Source organism: Sapajus apella, unplaced genomic scaffold, assembly GCF_009761245.1.
Source record: "Sapajus apella isolate SASKATOON/1434 unplaced genomic scaffold, GSC_monkey_1.0 scaffold70, whole genome shotgun sequence".
Lineage (NCBI taxonomy): Eukaryota > Metazoa > Chordata > Mammalia > Primates > Cebidae > Sapajus > Sapajus apella.
In genome coordinates, this window is record NW_022437010.1 from 4,316,163 (window position 1) to 4,340,377 (window position 24,215).

The window sequence follows — 24,215 nt, forward strand, 5'->3', positions numbered from 1 at the left end:
ACTCCGAGCACTCATCTTCTAATCTTTCCCTGAGAAGAACTTATTATTTTTATGGAGCTGAGTTGCTAAAGACATCTCTGAAAAGCTTTGGTTGTTCATTAGGTTGTGTCCCCAGCGACCGTGCCCTTCGCAGCTGAGGAAAGCGCGGCAAGGTCCGCTGGAAGATGCAGCGCTCTTCACAGGGGAACGCCAGCGCGAACGAAGGCTTAGCCCCGCCCCGCCCAGCCCCCGCCCGCCCGCCAGCCAATCAGCACCCGCCGCCCTGACTGATGGCCTCGCTACCCGCTCACACGGCACCCACCCCAGGCGCCCTGGGGGCGGCCCTATCGGGCCCCCCACGGCAGTGGAGCCCTGACGCAAGACGACGCCAGCAGTCTACCTCCCGCTCCCTGCCTGCAGCACCTGGACAAGGAGAGCACCGACAGACCCTCGAGTCCCTAGGAGGGCTGCTGGGCACCTTCATCTGTGCCAACACAACTCTACTCAGACTGTGTTCCCAAGGCACAATGGCTGCCCGGCTCTGAGGGAAGGCACCCGCTGTCTTCCCCTCGCCCCGCCCAGAAACGGAACAGGGTGAAAAGACCATCTGAGGTGGGGCACGGGTCACCCACGCTGGCGCTCCAGGGCCAGCGCGCAAGAGCCACCACACGAAGCCTGGCGCGTGCAAGCCCACCCGCAAGCAGGACCAAGTTCAATTTCAAGTTTAGGGACACCACCCTAAGGAACAACGCTTGTTCTGTGTTCGCAACTTCCCACTTCAGGGTCAGCTGCGTTAGTCATGGGGCAGATCCCGAACCAGCTGTCCAGCTAGGGAGTAAAAAAGCGAGGCCCAGCGGCTTCAATATTTACTGGACCAGAGGGGCAGGAGGAGAATAATTTTTGTCAGTAATTTCTTAAACGTTCATGTCCTTTTCTCTAAAACTAAGCACAAATCACACTCCTGTTTTCAAAAATGATAGGCAAAAGTTGGGGAACGTTACATGATCTCAAAACACATGCTTATTCTGTATCTGTGTTTCAGATTTCATCCTAGCACTTGGTTTATGAGTAACTGCGCTAACTCCAGAAACGAAATTGATTATCAGAAGGCAATCCTGAACAATCTTTGAGAAGGGGAAAAAAGGATCCCTATAAAATTCAAAGGGGTCTTCAAAATCACCATGATAAGTGTTGTGTTATCTCTGATAGGGCCTTGAGAATCTTTCATCCTAGAAAGAAGCCCTGAATAATTTTTTATCAATTGAAAGAAAAAAACATGTTTTAAAGTCACTTGCCTTACCACTCACACCATGAACAAATGTTTTAGCTTCAGTACATAAAAAAGCTGGCAAAGAAGCCCTATGGCAGGCCCACATAAAGAGATTTAAAGTGTGAGGCCTGATGGTCTTTCCCCTAAATTCTCAATAATTAAAACAAATTCAACATCCATGTGACCTTGGACTCTCTCATTTTCATCTGTCTCTTGCAGTACACTCTCTTTGCTAAACCATTCAGCACACTGCAAGCCCTGATAAAAGTAGTTAATGTTTACTGAAACCTGCGCATGAACTGTACTAAACCTGATAGGAATGAAAAAGCCAAAGTTCGGTTAACAGCATCTATGTACAATAAAAAAGAGTGGGTGGGGGAATGGACCAACAAGGAATTTTTTTTCTAGTCTGAATCTAAAAGTTCTGACTGATAAAATATGAATTTCCAAAGTCAAATAAATTAAGTCAATATACATCCCCAATGAAAAGATTATCTATTTTATCTTTTTCGAAAATTTTGGACACAAATATACCTGAATAATTTTACTGATTTTCTTTTTTTATGGAACTTGAATCTGTTTATATTTCATGTTGTCTCATACTTTTCTTTGAAGGCCCAACTACCTGATCAATAACCAAGTAAATTATATTGACAAGTATTTATTCATCTGAATAGCCACACATAGGTTATAGCAGAAGAAAACTATTTCATGCAAAAATAAATTTAATATTTCAACAGTCAGCATCTAAGACATTTTTCTCCCCTTAACTCCAAATGTAAACAATTAACTTCAGTCTAACCAGATCTTTAACATTTTGGACCATTACACTCTCCCAAAGTATACTGAGTTAAATATCAGAACCTACTAATATTTTTAGCTTACTGATACTGTCTTTTCCTCCCATTTCTACACTATTCCTTTCTTTCCAGTTACCTCAGTTAAAATAAAATTTCAACTTACACACATATACATACACACACTGTATTCAGGACAGGATGCTCTCAGGTGTTTAAAGCCAACTTTCTCTCTCCCCATCCCCCCCCACCTTGCTTAAAGGGCAGCAATAGAACCAGTCACCTTGGAAACAAACATCACCCAGTGTTTGCAGAACAAACAATGGTACCTTTTCAGCCAGTACCAGGCAGGCAGGGCAAGGGGCAGCCAAGCAATTCTGGGCCTTACAGGAGTGTTAACATATTGTAATCATTCAGTGCATGAAAAAGTAGTTCAGTACTAAAAGTGAAATGCTCTCAAATGTGTGAACCTTTGGCTAGAAACCATACACAAAGTGAGTAAGGTTTAAAATCAAATACAACTACCCACTAGTTAGAAAAAACATATTTTCATTGTTTTTGTAATTGTTTTACCTTACTCATGAAAAAGGTAAACTATACTTGTTATGGGGGATTACCTTCTCCAGCAACTAGGAACAAGTTGCTTTAAAAAACAAAGTGTCATCTAATTGCTCCCATGAAACAATCATATTCGTGTCACTTTTGTCCCAATATGCTATCATATATTGATTTTTAAATGTGTATACTGCTGGGTGCTTTAACCCATTTGTGAATTTCTGGTATTAATAAAGAAATATAAGTATGATCTAGAAAACTGTCAATGTTCAGAGCACTAATTTAAAACAAGGCCAAAGAGATACATAAATCTATAAGGGCCTTGGGTAACAACCACCACTTTGACCTTGGATAACAACAATTACTAAACTTTCATTTTCTGAAGACTTACAAAAGCTAATTATTTTGGGTAGCTCAAGTTTTAAGGGAGATTCTTTTGCTACTGTTTTAAAAAAGCTCAACTGGATAGTTAATTTAAAAAACATTCAAATGTCCTTCAGATCCTTCAGAATGAAACTTTAAAATGTTCAATGTAAGTAACAGTTTCCTCTATTCTGGGTGTGTGCCGAAGTTTTCCTTCCCACCAATTAAGAGAGAAGGCTGGGCCCAACTGAATTATTTGGACAGGAGTTTGATGTCAGTTAAATACCACAGTAACTGGCATTTTCTATCACCTCCAGACTAAAGGACAAATGCCTAATTAACATGGACCAACATGCAGCTTAAACTGGAAAAGTGCCTGTCCTTTTTCTTTCTTTTCTTTTTTTCTGAAAGATTTAGGTCTTTAACATCCTTGAGTTAAAGTGCACAAAGGGTGTCTAATGCCATCTGACTGAGGTGTAAAAGTCTAATTAACTAATGTTTTTTGCAGCGATAGTAAATCTGTTAACATTATTAATCTTCCTGACTGGGCGTATGTGAGTGAGGAGGGTTACTGAAAAGGAGCTAAACAGTTAGACTGGGTACCCTTGAAAAAGAAAAGAAACTCTGAAAGTGATGACTGATGATACTGAAAATAGCAGAAATACTTAAAATCCAACCGCTCACGGGGCCTAGCACCAGGCAAGAGACTCTGGAAAGCTGAGGCTGCCGCTCCAGGGCAGGGAGAGGAAGAGGAGGAGCCAAGCAGCGGTGAAATGACTCTCATCTCCCATCCTTCCCTCCCAGCATCACCGAGAGAGGCACGACTCTCACATGCTGGAGGCTTCCCTGCCTTAAATTAATGCTGTACCTTTCCAACTAATGTTTTTAGTAGACCAAACAAAAGTTTGGAGCAGTTTGGGCAAATCACTCCAATAGAGCAGCCAGTAAGGCTGGTTTCAATTCATCAATGAATATCTTAGCATTTGGCTTCTTAGTTTTACCTGCCTGTATGTTTGGCATCCAAATGTGCACATGCATAGCATACTCAGGTTAGTAAACCATACTTTATTAAAGGCACTTCCTGCATGCGAACATCTGAAGAGAAAAGGCCAACAGCCAATTTCTGCACCAGGGCTTGGTCTGTCCTCAGACAATGGCAGTAACTGCAGTCGAGCCCTCCACCCTCTTTTCTGGATTCCAACCCTCTATTCTCTGCCTTCCTGTACCCCAGTCCACAAGGTAGCTCCTTCCCAGATGGCCTCGGGGGGGGGCAGGTGGCATTAGGTCTAGCAGGTACTCTCATGGTCCCCTCCCTGCTCCTGCCTCCTCACTCGGGCCTTCCCCAGAAAGCCAAGGGACAGGACTGCCCAACTCTTGACAGCAGCTGGACGTGATGAATTAGCTCTGGGCTTTGGGGAGGGAACTCCCAGTGCTGAGCCACTCCCGTTGCCAGATCCAGGGTGATGACCCTATGCATAGCAAGCTTCCTCCATCTTCTCAAAGAACATCTCAAAGGGGCAGAATTGGGAAGGGAAGTGAAAGAAGGAGGCCAGGTGCCACGGTGGCTTTATCTTTTTCCCTCCTCAATATTTCTATCAAGTTTCTGTTTCAGTGCCCCTTCATGTAAGGGGGATGTGAACCTATGCATACCTTTTTAATGAAATTCTGAGGGAAACACAACACAGGTTTAGTTAATGACAGGCTTTCACAAGCCACCTGATAAAAAACCCTTGAAAACATCAAGCTTCAGAGCTCAGCAAGTTCTGAATAAAGATATTTATACTTTATTTATTGTTTTAAATGTCTTTAGAGACTGTTATTCATTACTTTGCACATTATGATACCTAAAAAATCACCTCTTCCCCTGACCAAAAATGTAGGTTCAAGAGAAGACTTTACATATGTACTCCTAAATTCCTTATATATTCATGATCTCCTACTGAAATAATGTCTCAGGCTGAGGGTAGTGGTTCATGCCTGTAATCCCAACACTTTGGGAAGCTGAGGCTAGAGGATTGCTGGAGCCTAGGAGTTCGAGACCAGCCCGGGCAACATAGCAATATCCCATCTCTATTTAAAAATAAATAACATCTCTTACGAAAAGCTTAGTTTTTTACTATTATCTTCATTTTGCCTACCTATTGGGATCTGAAGCTACTGAAAGGGGAAGAAATCCTAGACAATTAAACAATTCTTCAAAACAAAATCCTTAAGATATAATTTATAATTCATTTCTACTTTTTAAAATACTGGCATTACTGACATCTATAAAACAAAGGCAAGAGAGAAGGTGCACATGGAGTCCCTTTTCAAATCAAACCTCTACTAAAATCAGAATTGTGAAACTGTTTTGGAATTCTTAAAGTTTGGTGGGTTTTTCCCCCTGGAGGAAACCTGTGTGAGGTCAGTTCCATCAAAAGTCTTCATCACCCCAATCACCCCCTCAGACATGAGAAGCTCACTCAACTGAGAGCAACAGTTGGACGAGGTACTGCTTCCATTGTATGGATGGTCACAGCCCTTTAACTGAGGTCAGCTGACTTACTTAGTCATATGCCACCTCTCCCACCTTGTCCACCACATGACAGTAATTCTCCCTGCCTGTGTTGTAAAAATCCAGTTTTAGTATTAGCAGAAAATCCAAACAATATGGTCTTCCCAAACCCCATTCTTTCCTGGACTCAGTTGATTCACACTTACTGTCTACCTGTTTCGCTAAGAAACTGCTGAAGGTTCCCTAGAGCAACTTGAAAGGGCTATAAAATCTTGAAATAAAGATCATATTAAATGTTTTTTTTTTTTGAGACGGAGTTTTGCTCTTGTTACCCCGGCTGGAGTGCAATGGCGCAATCTCGGCTCCGCAACCTCCGCCTCCTGGGTTCAGGCAATTCTCCTGCCTCAGCCTCCTGAGTAGCTGGGATTACAGGCACGCGCCACCAGGCCCAGCTGATTTTTTGTATTTTTAGTAGAGACGGGGTTTCACCATGTTGACCAGGATGGTCTCGATCTCTTGACTTCGTGATCCACCCGCCTCGGCCTCCCAAAGTGCTAGGATTACAGGCGTGAGCCACCGCGCCCGGCCAAGATCATATTAAATGTTTTTGAAAACATACAGATGGCACATAAAACTTAAACTGAATACCTGCTCCCAGCCCCAACTCCTAGACAAAGGTAGAACACTGGGATGCTTTTGCTGCAGGTTAATACAGGCACATCAGAAATGAGGCAGCTGCCTCCCCTGCCTGCATCTTGGAGAGTTAAGTGGTGCAAGAATGCTGTTGTTGTCAGAACTGTAAGAATAGCAATAAAAGAGGCATCACTGTGGAATAACCACAACTAAGCCACTAGACCCCATTTGAAAAAAGGAAAATGGAACCACAAGAGAACAAAGTCAGGTTTTTGAGGAAGGTCTCAATCTACCAGCTGGTCTTTTGGCTGTTGCCCTGCCTAAAAGCAGCTTTCAGAATGCTTAGAATTTCCCTAGATTTATGGTCCTATTCCTTTATATGGTACTTTCTAACAGCTTCTACCCTCACAAAGATTTTTGTTTACATTTACTGATTAAAAAGAAAGAAACTGCCGTCTATGGGTATCATTGTGTCACATCCTAAGAAGATACAAGGCTACCCGTTTTAGAGATGGAAAAACCAAGGTGTGAAGCTTATCTTTTTCTTTCATCATAATCAAGGTTGGGCTTACAGCCAAGACCTTATGTTTGTGAGTCTCCTAGCTGACAAACCCAGTCCTCTCTCTAATAGATCACAGTATATTAATTAAAAGGGCAAGGGAGCATCATTAGGTATGTCCAAATGTTTCTGACAATCTGGCTGATTGTGTTTTCTTCCCCAGTTGAATTCTTTGAAATGAGGAAAATGAGGTGATATCAAGGGCTGCTCTGGAAACCATTCAGTGTATGAACAGGTGGAAGAAAACATATCTTCCTAACTTGTCATACAGTGGCTTTTAGCTCTGGAGTTACAGAACACCACTTGCAGTTCAGAACCGGTCTAATCATTCTTTTCCTGACATTAGACTTTAGAACTACATATGCAGGATATGTCTTCCTCTAGAGCAGAGGCCCTCCAGGGAGCCATTTCAAGGGATCCACTTATTCATTTGCTCATTGAGCATCTAGAAATCAAGTAAATTTACACATATAAGTACTATTATTTTGCAAGGGTATGAAGAAGCTGCTACATTTAATAAAGATAAGCTGCACTAAAATGTTAATAGAGTTTTTCTGTCATTAGAGCTTCTCAACAGAATCTAAAAAAATAATTAAAATCATACTTGGGTCTGGAAATTTTTTTTTTTTTTTTTTTGAGACAGAGTTTCACTCTTGTTACCCAGGCTGGAGTGCAATGGCGTGATCTCGGCTCACCGCAACGTCCGCCTCCTGGGTTCAGGCAATTCTCCTGCCTCAGCCTCCTGAGTAGCTGGGATTACAGCCACGCGCCACCATGCCCAGCTAATTTTTTGTATTTTTAGTAGAGATGGGGTTTCACCATGTTGACCAGGATGGTCTCGATCTCTTGACCTCGTGATCCACCCGCCTCGGCCTCCCAAAGTGCTGGGATTACAGGCTTGAGCCACCACGCCGGCCATGGTCTGGAAATTTTTTATATTAAAGGAGTATCTTACTTTTAAAAAGACTGAGAATAACTGCTCTAGAATGTCCAAGTAACATGACATTAATTTAAAGAAAAACATTCAATAAAAATACAAACACAGGTCACTGACTCGTTAGCACTGTCATGGCGGGTGTGCTAAAGACCACTGGCCTTGTGGGATTGGCTGTGTGCAAGAGTCCACACAAGAGGCTAAGAATATTGTACAGAAAGATTCTTGATGCTCTTGAGGGAATCCCTAAAAATGCAGCATACATAAAGTATATAGAACAAATTACAAAAGAGAAGCTGGTTATGGTTAAAGCAGCTGAATATGAACTAAGTCTGGCAAGAAAAAGATGACACAGGAACCATGGGAGCTGTCAGTAGAAGAACCTCCTGCCAATCAATGGAAATGGTCAATATAATTAAGTGACTTTGGTGGGCTGATGGAAAACTGATGTAATTAAATACTCTGTTATATTAAGAGCATGTTCATATTACTGACATAAGCAAGAAAAATGACATAAAAAATATCTAGGAGACTGTTAAAATTAGTGATAATGATAATACGGTCATGTGCATCCATTTTTGATTTGTAAAGTATTCACACAAATTATTTCAAAGATTATATTTCTATGAACAGAGAGGTCATAGGAAGATTTGAAAATAATTAGAAAAATTCCTACAGATCTTCAATGTAGAGGCCATAATCAAAAAGTAAAGTTCCTTTAGTAGTATGTTCAACACATCATTTAATTTTTTAAATTATCCTGAAGAAAACAAATTTATAGATTGCTGTTTGAAATAAATAACAGTGAATATTTTCAAATGTGATAAAATAGCACAAGTGACTGTGATAAAATTTGAAATTATGGTGAACCTCCTTAGCTGTGATCTTATGTATGTAAAGTAAAATTTAAATATATAATTATACATTGATTACAAAATCCATAATGTAATTTTATTTTTGTCATTATTTGAATTATACCATTTATTGTTTTCTTATAGTCTTAATTTTATTATATTTTGTTGTTACTGCATTATATTTGAAAACCATCAAGTTAGAATACATTTACAGTTGAAGAAATTGACTTGGTACTTAAAAGAAAGATTTCCCATTGCATAGAGGTACTTGGAAAAACTTTTCCTTTTGTTGCATTTGTGGAAGTTAGTTTTCTGGCCTGTGGCCTTTAATTTTCTTAACCAACCTAATTATATCAGGATAGAGATAGAGTTTCTGTAAAAGAAGAGACATTAAGAGTTCCTGAAATTTATACTGGGCATATGGATAGGCCTATATTCAAAACATCTTACTCATATGACTATAAATTCAAAGTGGAATCACTAAGTAGTTTTCAGTATGTTTCCAATATAAGTGTAGGTGGGTACCAAAACAAGACAAATGCTGTTCAGGGAAAGAAGCTGGCAAGCTTAAGGTTAAACAAAAATAAAATTACATGTGTTTTTGCCTTAAAAAAAAACAAAAAAAAAAACAAAAAAAAAAAAACCATCATCACAGGTAAAGGACACAACACATCAATCCTATGTTCACAACACAGTGCCCTATATAAGAGGACAAATGCCTTCCTCACAAGAGAGGCCAGCCCTCTAGAGGAAGGACTTTTCGAACTGCTCGATATTTTTTTCATCAGTAACCCTCACGTGTTTGAGGTAATAAGATGACAGATTACATGCTATCCAAAAATAAACACGTTTTGTCAGTTCAGTATTTCCCTCTTTAAAATAAATTTCTGATGAATTACGTATTCACGATTTACCATAAAAAGTTTAATACTATATTAGTTTCATGTAACCTAGAAGACTACCTTTCCTTCACTCACACAATGAGTGCCCAGGGAATGCAAAATAATTAAAACATTAGCCTATGACCTTGTCCCCCAAATTATACCACATCAAAATAATGTGATTTTCATGTTCAAGAATATTTGAATACACCAAAAAAGCCTTGTTATATCATATTAAAATTCTAAAACATATGGTATAAAGACATGTACAAAAATAGGTTTTTAAATTGTCCACAATAAATCCCATTTTTGTTATATGTGTATATATCCATGGAAAACCATCTAGAAGGAGATATACAGTAAAGTATCAACAATGGTTTCCTCTTACTTGAGGGCATAAATAATTTTACTTTTCTTTTTCCTCTTTGCATCATTAGATGTTTTTTCCTTTAAGTTCATTTATAATTCTTCTATTGTTGTCATATATGCAGTAAAATAATTAAAAATCTGATGAGAAAAATAATTTTTAATCCTTAGGACTACATACTTTATAATCTTAATTTAGGATGATAACTTGCTTTTCTTCACATTCCTTCTTATTATCTACAGTGAATAAGCTCATTCATTCATTTACTTATTTAGAGATGGAGACTTACTGTGCTGCCCAGGCTGATCTCAAACTCCTAGGTTCAAGAGACCCTCCTGCCTCAGCCTCACAAGTGGCTGGGACTTCACAGGTGTGCCACCATGTCTCGCTAAGAACATTTTATGATGGCAAAAAAAAATGTTTAAACAGTCCTGGTTTTGACTTACTGGCTCTTGGTGGATTATTGATATAATCTGCTATTAACATCTGAGCAGGAATAATTGTGGCTCCGGCATGCAAGTGTTCAGACAAACCACTGAGGACAACACTCCAAGCACCTGGATTTGGCAGGGTGAGCTGAATTCTAAGAGAATCTGACATGCAAGACCAGAGTTCCACATCCAGCTTGCCCCTGCATCTCTCTAGGCCTCATTTTCCTCACCTGTAAGGTAAGGGGGTATAAGGAAAAGAAAGAAGCCATGCCTCCCTGAGGCCCCTTCCAGTGAAATGCTCTATGATTGTAAACAGGGAAAATGCAAATACCATTAATCAAATCTTGCCAGTCATAACCACTTGTCCACCTGCCCAAGATAGATGTGAACTCGTTTTACCAATTTGACTACTTGTATTGCTTGAAGGATATTATAGCAAAGATAGAAGAAACACTAGATTAACTAAACATGTTTTTAAAAGGTTTCCATGGCTCACAAATTTTCAACTTTCATAATCTGTGTGGCAATCCTACCCCAAATCAAGGCACATGCAGAAAAGAAGCTCCAACCACAGCAGTCACTTACTGAATGTTTACAGTGTACCAGACACTGGGTAAGTATTTATAGCGTGTTATATCACACTCTACAATCCCATGTCTAAGATCTAATGCCTTCCATTTTATATGTATTAAAAAAAAAAAAAATGTTAAAAAAAAAGATCTGAGCCGGGCGCGGTGGCTCACGCCTGTAATCCCAGCACTTTGGGAGGCCGAGGCGGGTGGATCACGAGGTCAAGAGATCGAGACCATCCTGGTCAACATGATGAAACCCCGTCTCTACTAAAAATACAAAAAAACATTTAGCTGGGCATGGTGGTGCGTGGCTGTAATCCCAGCTACTCAGGAGGCTGAGGCAGGAGAATTGCCTGAACCCAGGAGGCGGAGGTTGCGGTGAGCCGAGATCGCGCCATTGCACTCCAGCCTGGGTAACAAGAGCGAAACTCCGTCTCAAAAAAAAAAAAAAAAAAAATCTGTGTGTGAAGAGCAAAAGCTGTTTTCAACAACTGTGCATGCCTATGGGCAGGACATCCAACCGCTCTGTGTAAATATTGCCACCTGTGAAACAGGTCAAATAACCCCTTCCTCTTTCATTTCTTCAACAAATACTCACTGAGCACCTAGTATGTGCCAGGCACTAACTATGGCAAGTGCTTGGGATGCATCAGTGAATAAAATGCCTAAAAAGAACAAGCTGGCACAAAAGTAGTCATGAGAAAGAAAAAGAAAAAAGCTAAAGAGCATAGTGGTTTACACCTGTAATCCCACCACTTTAGTAGGCTGAGGTGGATGGATTGCTTGAGGGCCAGGAGACTAGCATGGGCAACAAGGTAAAACCCGATCTCAGCTGGGTGCAGTGGCTCACATCTATAATCCCAGCACTTTGGGAGGTGGTTTCAGTTATCTAACTTAATATACAGGAGGAACTGTACCTCTTGCAGTCTTTATTTCATCTCATTTAATTTTGGGAGGCAGTGGATAACCTAAGGTCTGAATTGCAATCTGTATTTCATCTCAGTTTAAGTCGGGAGGCAGGTGGATCACCTGAGGTCAGGAGTTTGAGTCCAGTTTGACCGAAATGGTGAAACCCTGTCTCTACTAAACACAAAAATCAGCTGTGCATGCTGGCCCATTGCTGTAATGCCAGCTACTCCAGATGCTGAGGCAGGAGAACTGCTTGAACCCAGAAGCCAGAGGTTGCAGTGAGCCAAGATCACGCCATTGCATTTCAGCCTGGGCAACAAGAGCAAAACTCCATCTCAAACAAACAAAACCTGATCTCTACTAACAGTACAAAAACTGGCCAGGCATTGTGGCACGTGCCTGTAGTCCCAGCTACTTGGGATACCGAGGCATGACAATCATCGGAACCCAGGAGGTATAGGTCGCAGTGAGCCGAGATGAAACCACTGCATTCCAACCTGGGTGACAGAGACCCTGTCTCCAAAAACAAAAACAAAAAGAACAAAAAGTCCTCAAGGAGCTTACACTATAGTACATCATCTCCCTCTCTTCCCCCATTTAAAAAGGAGAAAGCATTAGAAAACAAATCCAATAGAAACGATTAGCTTTGGCCAGGCGTGGTAGCTTATGCCTGTAATCCCGCTACTTTGGGAGGCTGAGATGGGAGGATCCCTTGAGGCCAGGAGTTCGAAGAGCCATCAGCTTTGTCAGCCCAAAAAGTAGATATTTTTACTTAATAAACAAATGCAGATGAGCAAAGATGAAGAGCACTTGTACTGGAGTACACTGGCCTGGGTTTGAATTCAGACTCTCACTAATTAGCTAGAGCAACCTTGGGCAAGTTATTCAAACTAAGCCCCAGCTTCTTCATCTGTAAATAGAAATAATAGTGTGCAAAGATTAAATGAGATGAAATACAGATGTAAGAGGTACAATTCCTCCTGTATATTAAGTTAGGTAACTGAAAAGATGAGGGCAACCTCCCCAGTTGCCACCTTCCAAATCTGCAAAATGAGGATAATTGATAAGACTGTTGTGAGGACTATGAGGATAATGCACAGAAAGCATTTAACATGACTGGCATATGATAGTACATATTTTCTTTTGAAATGATTATTAACGGCCAGGCGTGGTGGCTCATGCCTGTAATCCAGCACCTTGGGAGGCTAAGGCAGGCAGATCATGAGATCAGGAGTTCCAAGACCAGCCTGGTCAATATGGTAAAACTCCCATCTCTACTAAAAATACAAAAATTAGCCAGGTATGGTGATGGGCGCCTGTAATCCCAGCTACTTGGGAGGCTCACGCAGGAGAATGGCTTGAAGCTAGGGGGAGGTGGGCGGAGGTTGCAGTGAGCAAGATCCCGCCACGGCACTCCAACCTGGGTGACAGAGCAAGACTCTGTCTCAAAAAAAATAAAAAAAAAAAAAGAAATGATTATTAACAAAAGTGAATGGGGTAGGCAGACATGGCAGCTTTCACTAATGAACCCTACGGCCAAAGCTAGAGAGAAAGAGCTGGGAAAAGCAATCCTGGAAAAGAACACTGTGCTCCCAAGACCAGGCACCAGGCAGAGACTCCCAGCAGAGAGTTTGCCACACAGTGGGATCAGATGCAGGTGGTTGTGAAATGACAAATGCAACCAAATCTGAGTCACCCAGGGTGACGTCCAGAGCATGTGGATTATGGCAGCCTTGGCTCCGGTTGCCTCTTTCAGGCACTTCCAGCTTTACCAGAGTACTGAAAGAGTAAAGGAGACGAATGGAAAGGGATTCTTTGCAGGTTTTTAAGAGGAAGGAGTGTTGGCTATGAAGATAAAATGATTTCGGGGAATTATCAGTAAAAGTCATTTATCTAGATGGGTGAAGGCACTCCTTGTCAAACCTTTTGGACTGAGGCAGAGAACAGCAACAGGTAAAGACTCAGCATGATTCCAAAATTGGGCTGGGGAGGGGAGAGTCAGTAGAGTGGGCTCAAGTCCCACACTACAACACCTGGGACCACGAGCAGGCCCACCAGCTCAAGGTGCTCTGGGCCAGGTGTCCTAACTGACCTGTGGCTCCATTCAACACAGACTGCAGGAAAGCTCTTGGTTCTACCTTCAGTAAACCAGAGGTATTCGCATATATACTCATCTACCAACATTATAAACATGATACATCATTTCAGTAAACAAGCACCCAAAAGGGGCCTACCAGACCAAAGGGATATGAACCAAAACTTCCTATGTCAGGACTAAAGTAGAACCCAGGTTCCCTGCTGCCTGGCCGCACCTTTCCAACAACAGGATGTTACCCCTCTTGAAGGTGGCTCACCTGGAATTGGTAACCACGAAGGCACATATTAAGCCAGAGTATGTGATTCAGCTTTTCAACAAGTCTATGGCTGTAAAGAAATAAAGCTTCACTGTGTATGTACATCACTGCAGTGGCTTTAGGCAATTCAGATATCCTGGGTGCTGCCTCTTGGTTCATCCTGTACCAGCTGCCATGGGATGCACTCTGCCTCAGGTCAAAAGTAAACAGTGAAGTGAGCCACGGCAGCCACCGAAAGCGCAGACACCCAAACCACGTGCCCACTGTTGAGGGTGTCTCCAAGTTCTTAGTAGGCCAACCTGTCACTTCTCTACTCACTTTGGACTCCCTACCACTTAAAGAAGAAAAGGTCCAATCCTGCCCCACATTCCATCTTGCACCACTACCATCTTCTCAAGACACCTTCCTCAACACCAAATTACACTGTAAACTCAAAACCAACCTGCTTTCCCCCTCGGACTCTTAACCCTTACTTGTGCTTTTCCCAGAAGTGCAGATCTACTCCTCTGAACTTCCGTGAGCCTTGGTCCTCCCATGGGAACTTAGCTCAGGGTCCACATGGCAGAAGAATTCCTTTCATGACGTCAACTCCCGAAAGGCAAGAACCACCAAACTCCACCATGCCTAAACCTAGAATCCTAAACACAGCAATTGCTCAATTAAGGATATTTCAGATGAAACTAGAGACATTCAAATAATGTATTATGCTTGAATCTAAGCAAACCAAGAAGAATCAAGACAAACAATTATTTTTTTTGAGACAGAGTCTCAGCCTGTTGCCCAGGCTGGTGTGCGGTGGCACGATCTCAGCTCACTGCAACCTCCACCTCCTGGGTTCAAGCAATTCTTCTGACTCAGCTTCCCAAGTAGCTGGGATTACAGGTGCCCACTACCACACCTGGCTAATTTTTCTATTTTTAGTAGTGATGGGGTTTCACCATATTGGCTAGGCTGGTCTCAAGCTCCTGACCTCAGGTGATCTTCCACACCTTGGCCTCCAGAAGTGCTAGGATTACAGATATGAGCCACCACACCCAGCCCCAAGACAAACAAATTGAGTCAAGTGGTAGAAACTCTCCAGGTATCAAGGTATATTGAGATTATCTAAAACACTCCTCTTAAAGCTTGCCATAAAGCTTCCTGATCATGTGTCACTAGCTGCATGATCTCAGAAACAGAAGCATCTCTAAGCCTCAGTTTCCTGTCTTTTTAAAGAGGGAAAATAATAGCTACACCTCATGAGGTTGTTGAGATGATTACACAGAGACATACATGGTGTTGTGCTTCCCCTAAGTAGTTGGCCCTTGTCACATATGCAGAAGGAACCCACTAAAAGCAGTACTTTCAGACACTACTCTCAACCCAGCTCCCCTCTAGGTCCCCCAAAAGCTCTACTTCAGCTTTCCAGCATCCTACTTTCTCTTGCACAATCCTAGCTCAAATGCGAGAACACATCAAAAAACAAAACTAAACAAAAAATGCCAACATTCAGAAAATCACAGAATGAATAAATCCATTTTCAGTGACGAAAATGACTGAGGTATGTATTCTGTTCAACCCACATTTACAGGAGGCCTACCTACATTGTGCACAACCTTCCCATCCAAGTCCCTTAGTCCATGAGTATAAGGCTTAGAAATGTATAAAGTCAGACTATAAAAAAATTAGTATTTCTTCCCTAGAGGACAGAGGAGTCTGAAAACCTGAGAGTACAACGCAATGTTGTATCTCTACAATAATTACTACACCATTAATTGTCTTTGGGGCCTGCAGTCTGACTTCCTTCACAACCACTCTAACTTTTCAGGCCTTGGGCACATGATGCTCCTTTGTTGCCTGTTTCAGCTGCAGTGAGGGGGTGGATCCAAGCAGAGGACCAGGAACATCTGAGAGGCAGAGCCATGACCCACGAGGGCACATGCTCTGCAGGTAAGCGGCAAGCTGGCAACTGCTGTAAGGCAGCTCCACCTTTTGAGCAGATTCTAGTTCCACCAGATACTGCCAGCCCCTAAAGCCGTCACCCACAGAGTCATCAAGACGGCAAATTAGCTGGCCCTCTGCTCACACCCAGTCCTACCCCACAGTCACTCCCAACCGACACACCAAACCTGTGGTTACTAGGAATACATCGTCCCAGTTCAGCTCCCAGTGTCCATCCCTCAAGATTTTTGAGAAAAGAAATGAGTCCCTCTCCTCTGATGACCTTAAATAAGTACCAATTAGTAAAACACAATTACGGAAGTCTACACATTGTTAAATTCTATTTGCTTAAAATAAATGTCCCCACCTTTCCACTATCATTCAACAAGGCTTTGGAAAGCAGCCCACATGTCCTAGGCTGAAAAATCACTTGTTAAAAAAAAAAAAAAAAAGCAAAAAAATTATTCTGTTAAAGAAAGTACCAAATTCCTAGTTCACACTGCATTTTGGTAAACACCTTGTCTCCTCTCTGACTTAAATTTTCTAAAGGGTTAGCAGTTCTCTGAACCACAGAGCTGCTCATGTCACAGTCTTGCTCCAAAGCATCTGATGGCTCACAATGGCCTCCACCACTAAGCTCCTGTCCATTTTTCCAGGGCCAACACCTCTCATCATCCCAACTCAATACAACACGCCTAAGCCCTATCCTGTAGTCACATCCCACTTCTTGCCCTACCCTGTCCTCAACTAAGCCTCTCACTCTGTTGCCCAGGCTGGAGTATAGTAGCGCAATGACCTCAGCTCACTGCAACCTCCGCCTCCCAGGTTCAAGTGATTCTCCTGCCTCAGCCTCCTGAGTAGCTGGGACTACAGGCACCTGCCACCAAGCCCGGCTAATTTTTGTACTTTTAGTAGAGACGGGGTTTCACCATGTTGGTCAGGCTGGTCTCGAACTCCTGACCTCATGATTGGCCCGCCTCAGCCTCCCAAAGTGCTGGGATTACAGACGTGAGCCACCCTACCTGGCCAAAACCTTGTATTTTCTTACTCCAGGGCCTGTACTTAAACAGCTTTTTGCCTAGAAGGACGTTTTCCCTTCCCCACATCCTTCTCCCCCACGTGGCAAGCCCTGCACATTTGAGGGCATCACTTCCTCTTTTCCCAACCACTTCCCACTCACAGGCCCCCTCCAGTTGTCCTTGCTGGTTATGAGGCACTGATGAGTTTTAGGGCAGGGACCATGTTTTACCCATCTTTGAGTTTCCAGAGCAGGTGTCAAGAAACAGTTCCTCATGCAGGCTCGCTGATGGTGATATTCCACAGATGGGAAAAAAGGAGCCCAGGATGCTGGCCTCCTAATCCAGATTGCTTTTCACTATTATTTGGCTGAAACTACCCAGCTGCCATGGGCAAAATAACAATGATAATAATAGTAGTAAATAAAGAAGATAGGTCAGTTATAACTGAGCTGGTAGCATACAAGACGTAATTCTCTGTTACTAGTTTCAAAACAGTCCTTCTCTGCAGACAGGAAGAAGCAGGAAACAGATCTTGAAGTACTCATCGCAATGCAAGATCTGCCAGTTCCATAACTTGCTCCAACACCCTCAACAAAGGAGCAAGGCACACTGGGGACCCCCATCCCAAACACACTCTAAGAGACAGGGCAGCCTCCTCTCATTGCCGTCCAGTCACATGGCTCTTCCTGCTTGAAAAGCAAAACAACAAAGAATACCTCCCAGAGGCTATACACACTTGAACCACGCCACATGTCACTGGACCTCATAGAATCACCCCAATACCAGTTCTGAGGCAAAACCTTGAGTTTCTACATTACGTAAAATAACAATAAACTATTATAAAACAACAATGGACCTGGCCCTACCCAAAGCAAAACTAGATTCCCAAATGCTTATAGAATTTAGAGTCTCTTCAAAAGTGGGCAACCTATGAGTCTGAAACAGAGCTGAGTGCTTTCAGGGAGGTTAAAAGTGGTGCCCACATGAAAGGTTTCAAGAGACAAGGGAGACCCCCCCATTAACCACATGGAAGACCAGCAGAAGCCTGGAGTCCAAGCCCCCACTCTTCCACTTCTGGGGCATCTCCCACCATGCAAAAGATCATCTCCGTTCCACACTCAAGGGGAACAGGGTGACAACTCCTTGCTTGGCAGGATTTGTCCCATGTTTCACCCTACCTCTCCACCAGGTCTTTCCCTGCCAGCCTTCTGCTTTAGTGTTTTGTTGACCTCCCTTCTCTAAGGGCACCCAAATCCCAGTCAGCTAGTTTCTGTACTAACACCACCTTTGCAAGACTTTCACTCCACAAAACACCGAATGTCCCCTCCTGACCATCACAGAAGTGAAGTGTACGTTATGCTGTCAAATACCAGCTAGAATAAGCTGTTCCACTGGTAAGCTGTAATCTGCTGTTTACACAAGCCAGAACAGTTTTCCCCTGGATGTGGCTCACAAGGACGGCTCTGCACACAGCAGGTTTTCAGTGAGTACTTGTTTAGTGAATGGATCATGTCCCTATGACGGGTAGTCTGGCAGGGGTCAGAAGCACAGCTCTGAGTCACACTTCACAGTTTGAGCCCTCCCAGCTAGCTGCCTCTCTGGGTCTCAATTTCCTCATCTGAATCATAGGGATAACAAATGCATCTACATCATGGGGTCAAAGAATTGTTATGATGAATGAATGAGATGATGCATGAAAAGAATTTAAGCTGCTGTTAACTAGTATGGGCTCAATAAATGTTAAATCTTACGACCGTTGCTCCTACTGCCATCATGGGAGTATTTCTACGTGAAAAACCTAACAACCAACAAAGGGTGAAAACTAAATTATAACTTTAGATTGTTGACATGTCAGAATGGAGTCCTATAGAGTAATACGTCCAGCATGGGCAGAAGAGAAACTAAAATGCCTAACTTCTGGTTTACCTGATTTAAAGCAAATATAGGAGGGCCTGGCCCAGGGATGTTTTTCACCAATGGTGGCCTGTTAACTTGAATGCTGTGGGTTGAACTTCAAAGTACTCTAGATAGATTAATTTATAATATAACCACTTGCAGTTTCTGGTGTTTAGGGCTGGATTTCTGGGTACTCAGTTTTCTGAAGAGACATGAGGCAATGCTACCTACTATGAGACTTCTTAGAGACAAGCTGGCTAAATGGGCCCTTCCAAAATTCCATTTCCTACAAAGATAACAATGAAATAAATCATCATCTCTAAATATAATAATTTGGCCTGTGCTGCCAGGCGCAGTGGCTCACGCCTGTAATCTCAGCACTTTGGGAGGCCGAGGCGGGTGGATCACCTGAGATCACAAGTTTGAAACCATCTTGGCCAACATGAGGTGGACGTGAAACCCACCTCTACCAAAAATACAAAAATTAGCCAGGCGTGGTGGCAAGCACCTGTAATCCTAGCTACTTGAGAGGCTGAGACAAGAGAATCACTTGAACCTGGGAGGCAGAGGCTGCAGTGAACTGAGATCACGCCATTACACTCCAGCCTGAGTGAGAGGGAACACTCTGTCCAATAAATAAATAAAATAATTTGGTCAGTGCTAACCACACCATCTTTCCAATATACATATACCCCTCCCCCTTTTCTTGAACACACCACAAAAGAACACATGACCACAGGAACATCTACTCTCTAGGGCAGAATGGAGAGACAAAGGCACAAAGAAAGCTTCAGAACACACAGGTCACAATGTTCGCCACATCTACATCAAGATCTGCTTAAACAAAAAGTAAAATCAATGACAAAACTCTCAGATGGGTGACCACCCCCGTCCAGCGCTTACTGCCGCAACAGGACCAAACATGCATACACTTCTCTTTCTAAGGCAGAGTGTCCACTCTTCTGAGGAAAAAGTAATTTTTACATCATGTATCCCAATCCCACATTCTTAGCAAGATGACAATGCCTTTGGATACACGAAGAAGGGACATATCACAGATACCCTTAAGACACAGAACATGGCCTAGCCTAACTGATGCCACTCTGAACTTCTCTAAGGAAAACTCACAAAAATTCCAAAACATGTATTTCTTTATTAACTAATGTCAGTAATCTCCTCAGGTCCTTGGGAGCTTTACATAAAAGACATTCAATTTTCATTCACAGATGATGCAACAATGGTCTAACATATCCAGAAAACAGCTGTATGTAAGATATGCCAATACTCCAAAGCCTAGAGAAACCAACACACTAGGGCCCTGAGGGGCAACATCACAGTGATGTAAAAACACAAATGTTTAAGGTAAAATACATCACCCAGCAGAGACTGTGTGTGGTCACCACTATCCAGGAGTCTCCAAAATAAGTAGCTGTGGATAGGTTATCTGAAAGTGAGCTGATATGTGCTTGTCACCAGAAACTGGTTTCTAAATGTACTATGGACACCAATTGTGGATATTCATAACAAGGCAATTATCTAGTATGCCATATTTATAACACAATTTCTCATTTGACCTCCAAATCTACACACCTGCTCAGGTCACACCGAGGTGAAAGACTTCAAGTTGTTTGTAGAGTACCTTAACATTCAAATTCTCAAAAATATGCTTAAGTCAAGTGTTTAAAGCTTTCTTCCCAGCATCTCCTCACCAAGCTATTCTAATCAGACAAAGTGAAGAGTAGAAGGTCTTTGTTGAGTTTTGTTCCTGTCTATTCAAGTCATCCAATCCAATACAGGACTGGGCCAGCTGTGGTGGCTCATGCCTTATAATCCCAGCACTTTGGGAGGCCAAAGCAGAAGGATCACTTGAGTCCAAGAGTTCAAGACCAGCCTGGGCAACACAGTAAAACCCCCACTTCTAAAAAAGAATTTAAAAATTAGCCAGGCATGGTGGTGCCGGCCTGTAGGCCCAGCTACTCAGGAGGCTGAGGCGGAACGATGAAGCTGGGAGGTCGAGACTACAGTGAGCCATGATCACAACACTGAACTCCAGTAAGGGTGACACAACAAAACTCCATCCCTTAAAAAAAAAGAGAGAGATGGAAATTCATGTTGTCCTCAATACAGGAGAACGCTACCTGGGGCCCAAATGCATGTTTAGGTTATATCCATCAGGGTTGATAACTTATAAAAGAGAAGCATCTTTAGAGCATAATGGGGCTCACCTGAGGTTTTGATGAGTTATTTGGATGACATTAGGGAAAAGCATTATCCAAAATGGGAACCCAGTAAGACTTTCATGTGATACCATCTTAAAGACTGGTGGCCCAAGTCACACAAAAGGGGATGGGCCATGCATCCAAGTAAGGGAGACACCTTCCCTGGGGGAGCAGAAATCCTAAGTAGGAGACAGCCACTTGCTGGGCAGCCAGAGCACACCCTGATGGGAGGTCTCAGGGTCAGATTGCACCCTGCCTCCCTGCATTGCATAAAGCAGGGCAGCACACCTGCACCCCAGCTTCTAATATGTACCAACCCAGTGGAAAACACCTCACTGTCAGTTTTGCTCCAAAAAGATTTTTTTTTTTTTTGCCATTAAAAAAAAAGTTAAAGTAGTAGAAACCACAGGACTGCCTGGGGGTAGGGAGCAAGTCAGCCATCACCGGAGGTATTTAAATACTGGATGGACAATCACTCCACGGGGACAAGTTCCACTCTTTGTGGAAGGGGTCAAACAAATCTTTTCCTTTGGCACCCACAGATCTAGTGGAGGGCCCAGGACAGTAGACACACAAGTGCTGTTGACTGAATGAAATTTGTTTTCACAAAGATTACAAATCAAGCAAAACACTGATGTAACTAATATATTAAGGGGATTGGGTGACCACCGAGGTCCCTTATGTGGTTCCAACTAAGAAATAACTTCGAAAATCAGGTCATGAAAGGAGTTCTGATGCTAAGTAAAAGGCCTGAGCCACTGTTTGAGAATCCTAGCTTGGTCCCTACCCAAAGGCTCTTCCCATGAACCCTATGCTCAAGTCAAACAGATAAAGCATCACTAAAATAAACGTCAGTGCTCTTAAGATTTAGGTCTAAGAGCAGGCGCTATGGATCCTGCCTGTAATCCCAGCATTCTGGGAGGCCGAGGCAGGCAAATCACAAGGTCAGGAGATCAAGACCATCCTGGTTAACACAGTGAAACCTCATCTCTACTAAAAATACAAAAAATTAGTTGGCCGTGGTGGCACATGCCTGTACTCCCAGCTGCTTGGGAGGCTGAGGCAGGAGAATCGCTTGAACCTGGGAGGTGGAGGCTGCAGTGAGGCGAGGTCACGGGACTGCACTCCAGCCTGAGTGACAGTGTGAGACTCCATTAAAAAAAAAAAAAAAAGTCCTTAGGCCAGGCATGGTGGCTCACTCCTGTAATCCCAGCACTTTGGGAGGCTGAGGTGGGCAGATTGTGAGGTAAGGAGTTTGAGACTGGCCTGGCCAAATGGTGAAACCCCATCTCTACTAAAAATATAAAAATTGGCTGGGCGTGGTGGCAGGCACCTGTAATCCCAGCTACTCAGGAGGCTGAAGCAAAAGAACCACTTGAATCCTGGAGGTGGAGGTTACAGTGAGCCAAGACCCCAAGACTGCACCATTGCACTCCAGCCTTGGTGAGAGAGAGAGACTCATCTCAAAAAAAAAAAAAAAAAAGACAACTTAGGTCTAGGCTGGGTGGTAGCTCACACCTGTAATCTCACCATTTTGGAAGGCCCAGGTGGGCAGATCACTTGAGCCCAGGAGTTCAAGACCAGCCTGGGCAACATAGTAAAATCCCATCTTTACAAAAAGGCCAGGCACGGTGGGCTCACACCTATAATCCCAGCACTTTGGGAGGCTGAGGCAGGTGGATCACCTGAGGTCAGGAGTTTAAGACAAGCCTGGCCGACATGGTGAAACCCTGTCTCTACTACAAATACAAAAATGAGCCAGGCTTGGTGGCTGGTGCCTGTCATCCCAGCTACTCGAGAGGCTGAGGCAGGAGAATCACTTGAACCCAGGAGGCAGAGTCTGCAGCGAACCAAGATTATGCCACTATACTCCAGCCTGGGAGAACAAGCCTGGACAGAACAACAGGATAGAACAAGCCTCCAATTAAAATTTAAAAAAAAAAAAAAAAAAAAGAACCAGGTGTGGTGGCACACACCTGTGGTCCCAGCTACTCAAGAAGCTGAGGTGGGAGGATAGCCTGAGCCCAGGAGGTCGAGGTGCTAGTGAACCGTGATCTCTCCACTGCACTCCACTCTGTTGACAGAGCAAGGCCCTATCTGAAATAATAATAATAATTAGGTGTACATCTCAACTAAAAATCAGTCAAAAGCTCAGACCATCTACAAGAAATTTTTCCTGTTCCTTTTAAGCATCAGGAAATTAAAAGAAGAAAAAGGGTAGACTAGGAGACAGCCATTGGTTTCTTCCCATTGGTAAGAACATAGTCTGTTTCTCACTGTTATATAAGTACTGTTCATGCTTCATCAATGCCATGCACTTTTTTTGTTTGTTTGTTTGTTTTGGAGAAGGGGTCTCAGGCTGGAATGCAGTGGCACACGGCTCACCACAGCCTCAACCTCCTGGGTTCCAGTGATCCTCCCACCTCAGTCTCCTGAGTGTCTGGGACTACAGGTGTGTACCACCATGCCCAGCTAAGTTTTATATTTTTTTGGTATAGACGGGGTTTTACCATATTGCCCAGGCCAGTCTCGAACTCCCAACCTCAAGCAATCTGCACAGCTTGGCCTTCCAAAGTGCTGGGATTACAGGCATGAGCCACCTCGCCCGACCTAGGTACATAATTTTTAACCAACTAAAACACAGTGCAAGTAAAGAAACAGCTTAAAAAACAAAGGGTGGGGCGGGAGAAACAGAACTCTTTAAAAGGTAGAGAACAGAGTTTGTTCAAAATCCTTGATTGATTCAGCGTTTCACTGTCAGAGGCATCACCATCCACTCAGCTGCAGAAGCTAGAGACCAGGAAGTCATGTCTCCCTTCCCCCACCCTGCCTCATCACCAAGCCCCTCCCACCTCTTAAACCTTTATCAAATCCTTCTAAGCTCCCTTTTCTCTACTGCCACCAATGGTTTTCAAAATTTCAAAAACTAGCATTCTAACTGATAGACAGAAGACGAACAGTTGCTTCCTTCTAGCTAGGTCTATTCTCAACTCTGGGTAGAAATAATCTTTAAAAATGCAAATCTCATCAAGCTACTCTGGCTTAACACTTTTCATAGCTTCCCAGAGTTCCTAGTAGCCTGCTCTAGCCCTTACCTACCACACCATGCCTCTCATTCACTGGTTCTGTGTCTTGTCTTCCTCCAAACACTGTGCTTCTCTCATTTCCCTGGATGCACACCTCTCTCCAACCTCAGGGCCTTTGTACAA

General features: G+C 43.1%; 1 protein-coding gene and 1 pseudogene across 8 annotated transcripts in view; one reads left to right on the forward strand and one right to left on the reverse strand.

Moving 5' to 3' along the window:
* RREB1 (ras responsive element binding protein 1) overlaps nucleotides 1-24,215 on the reverse strand; it is a 151,010-nt gene that overhangs the window by 114,584 nt on the left and 12,211 nt on the right. The window lies entirely within an intron of this gene.
* Nucleotides 7,552-7,999, forward strand: LOC116531314 (annotated as a pseudogene).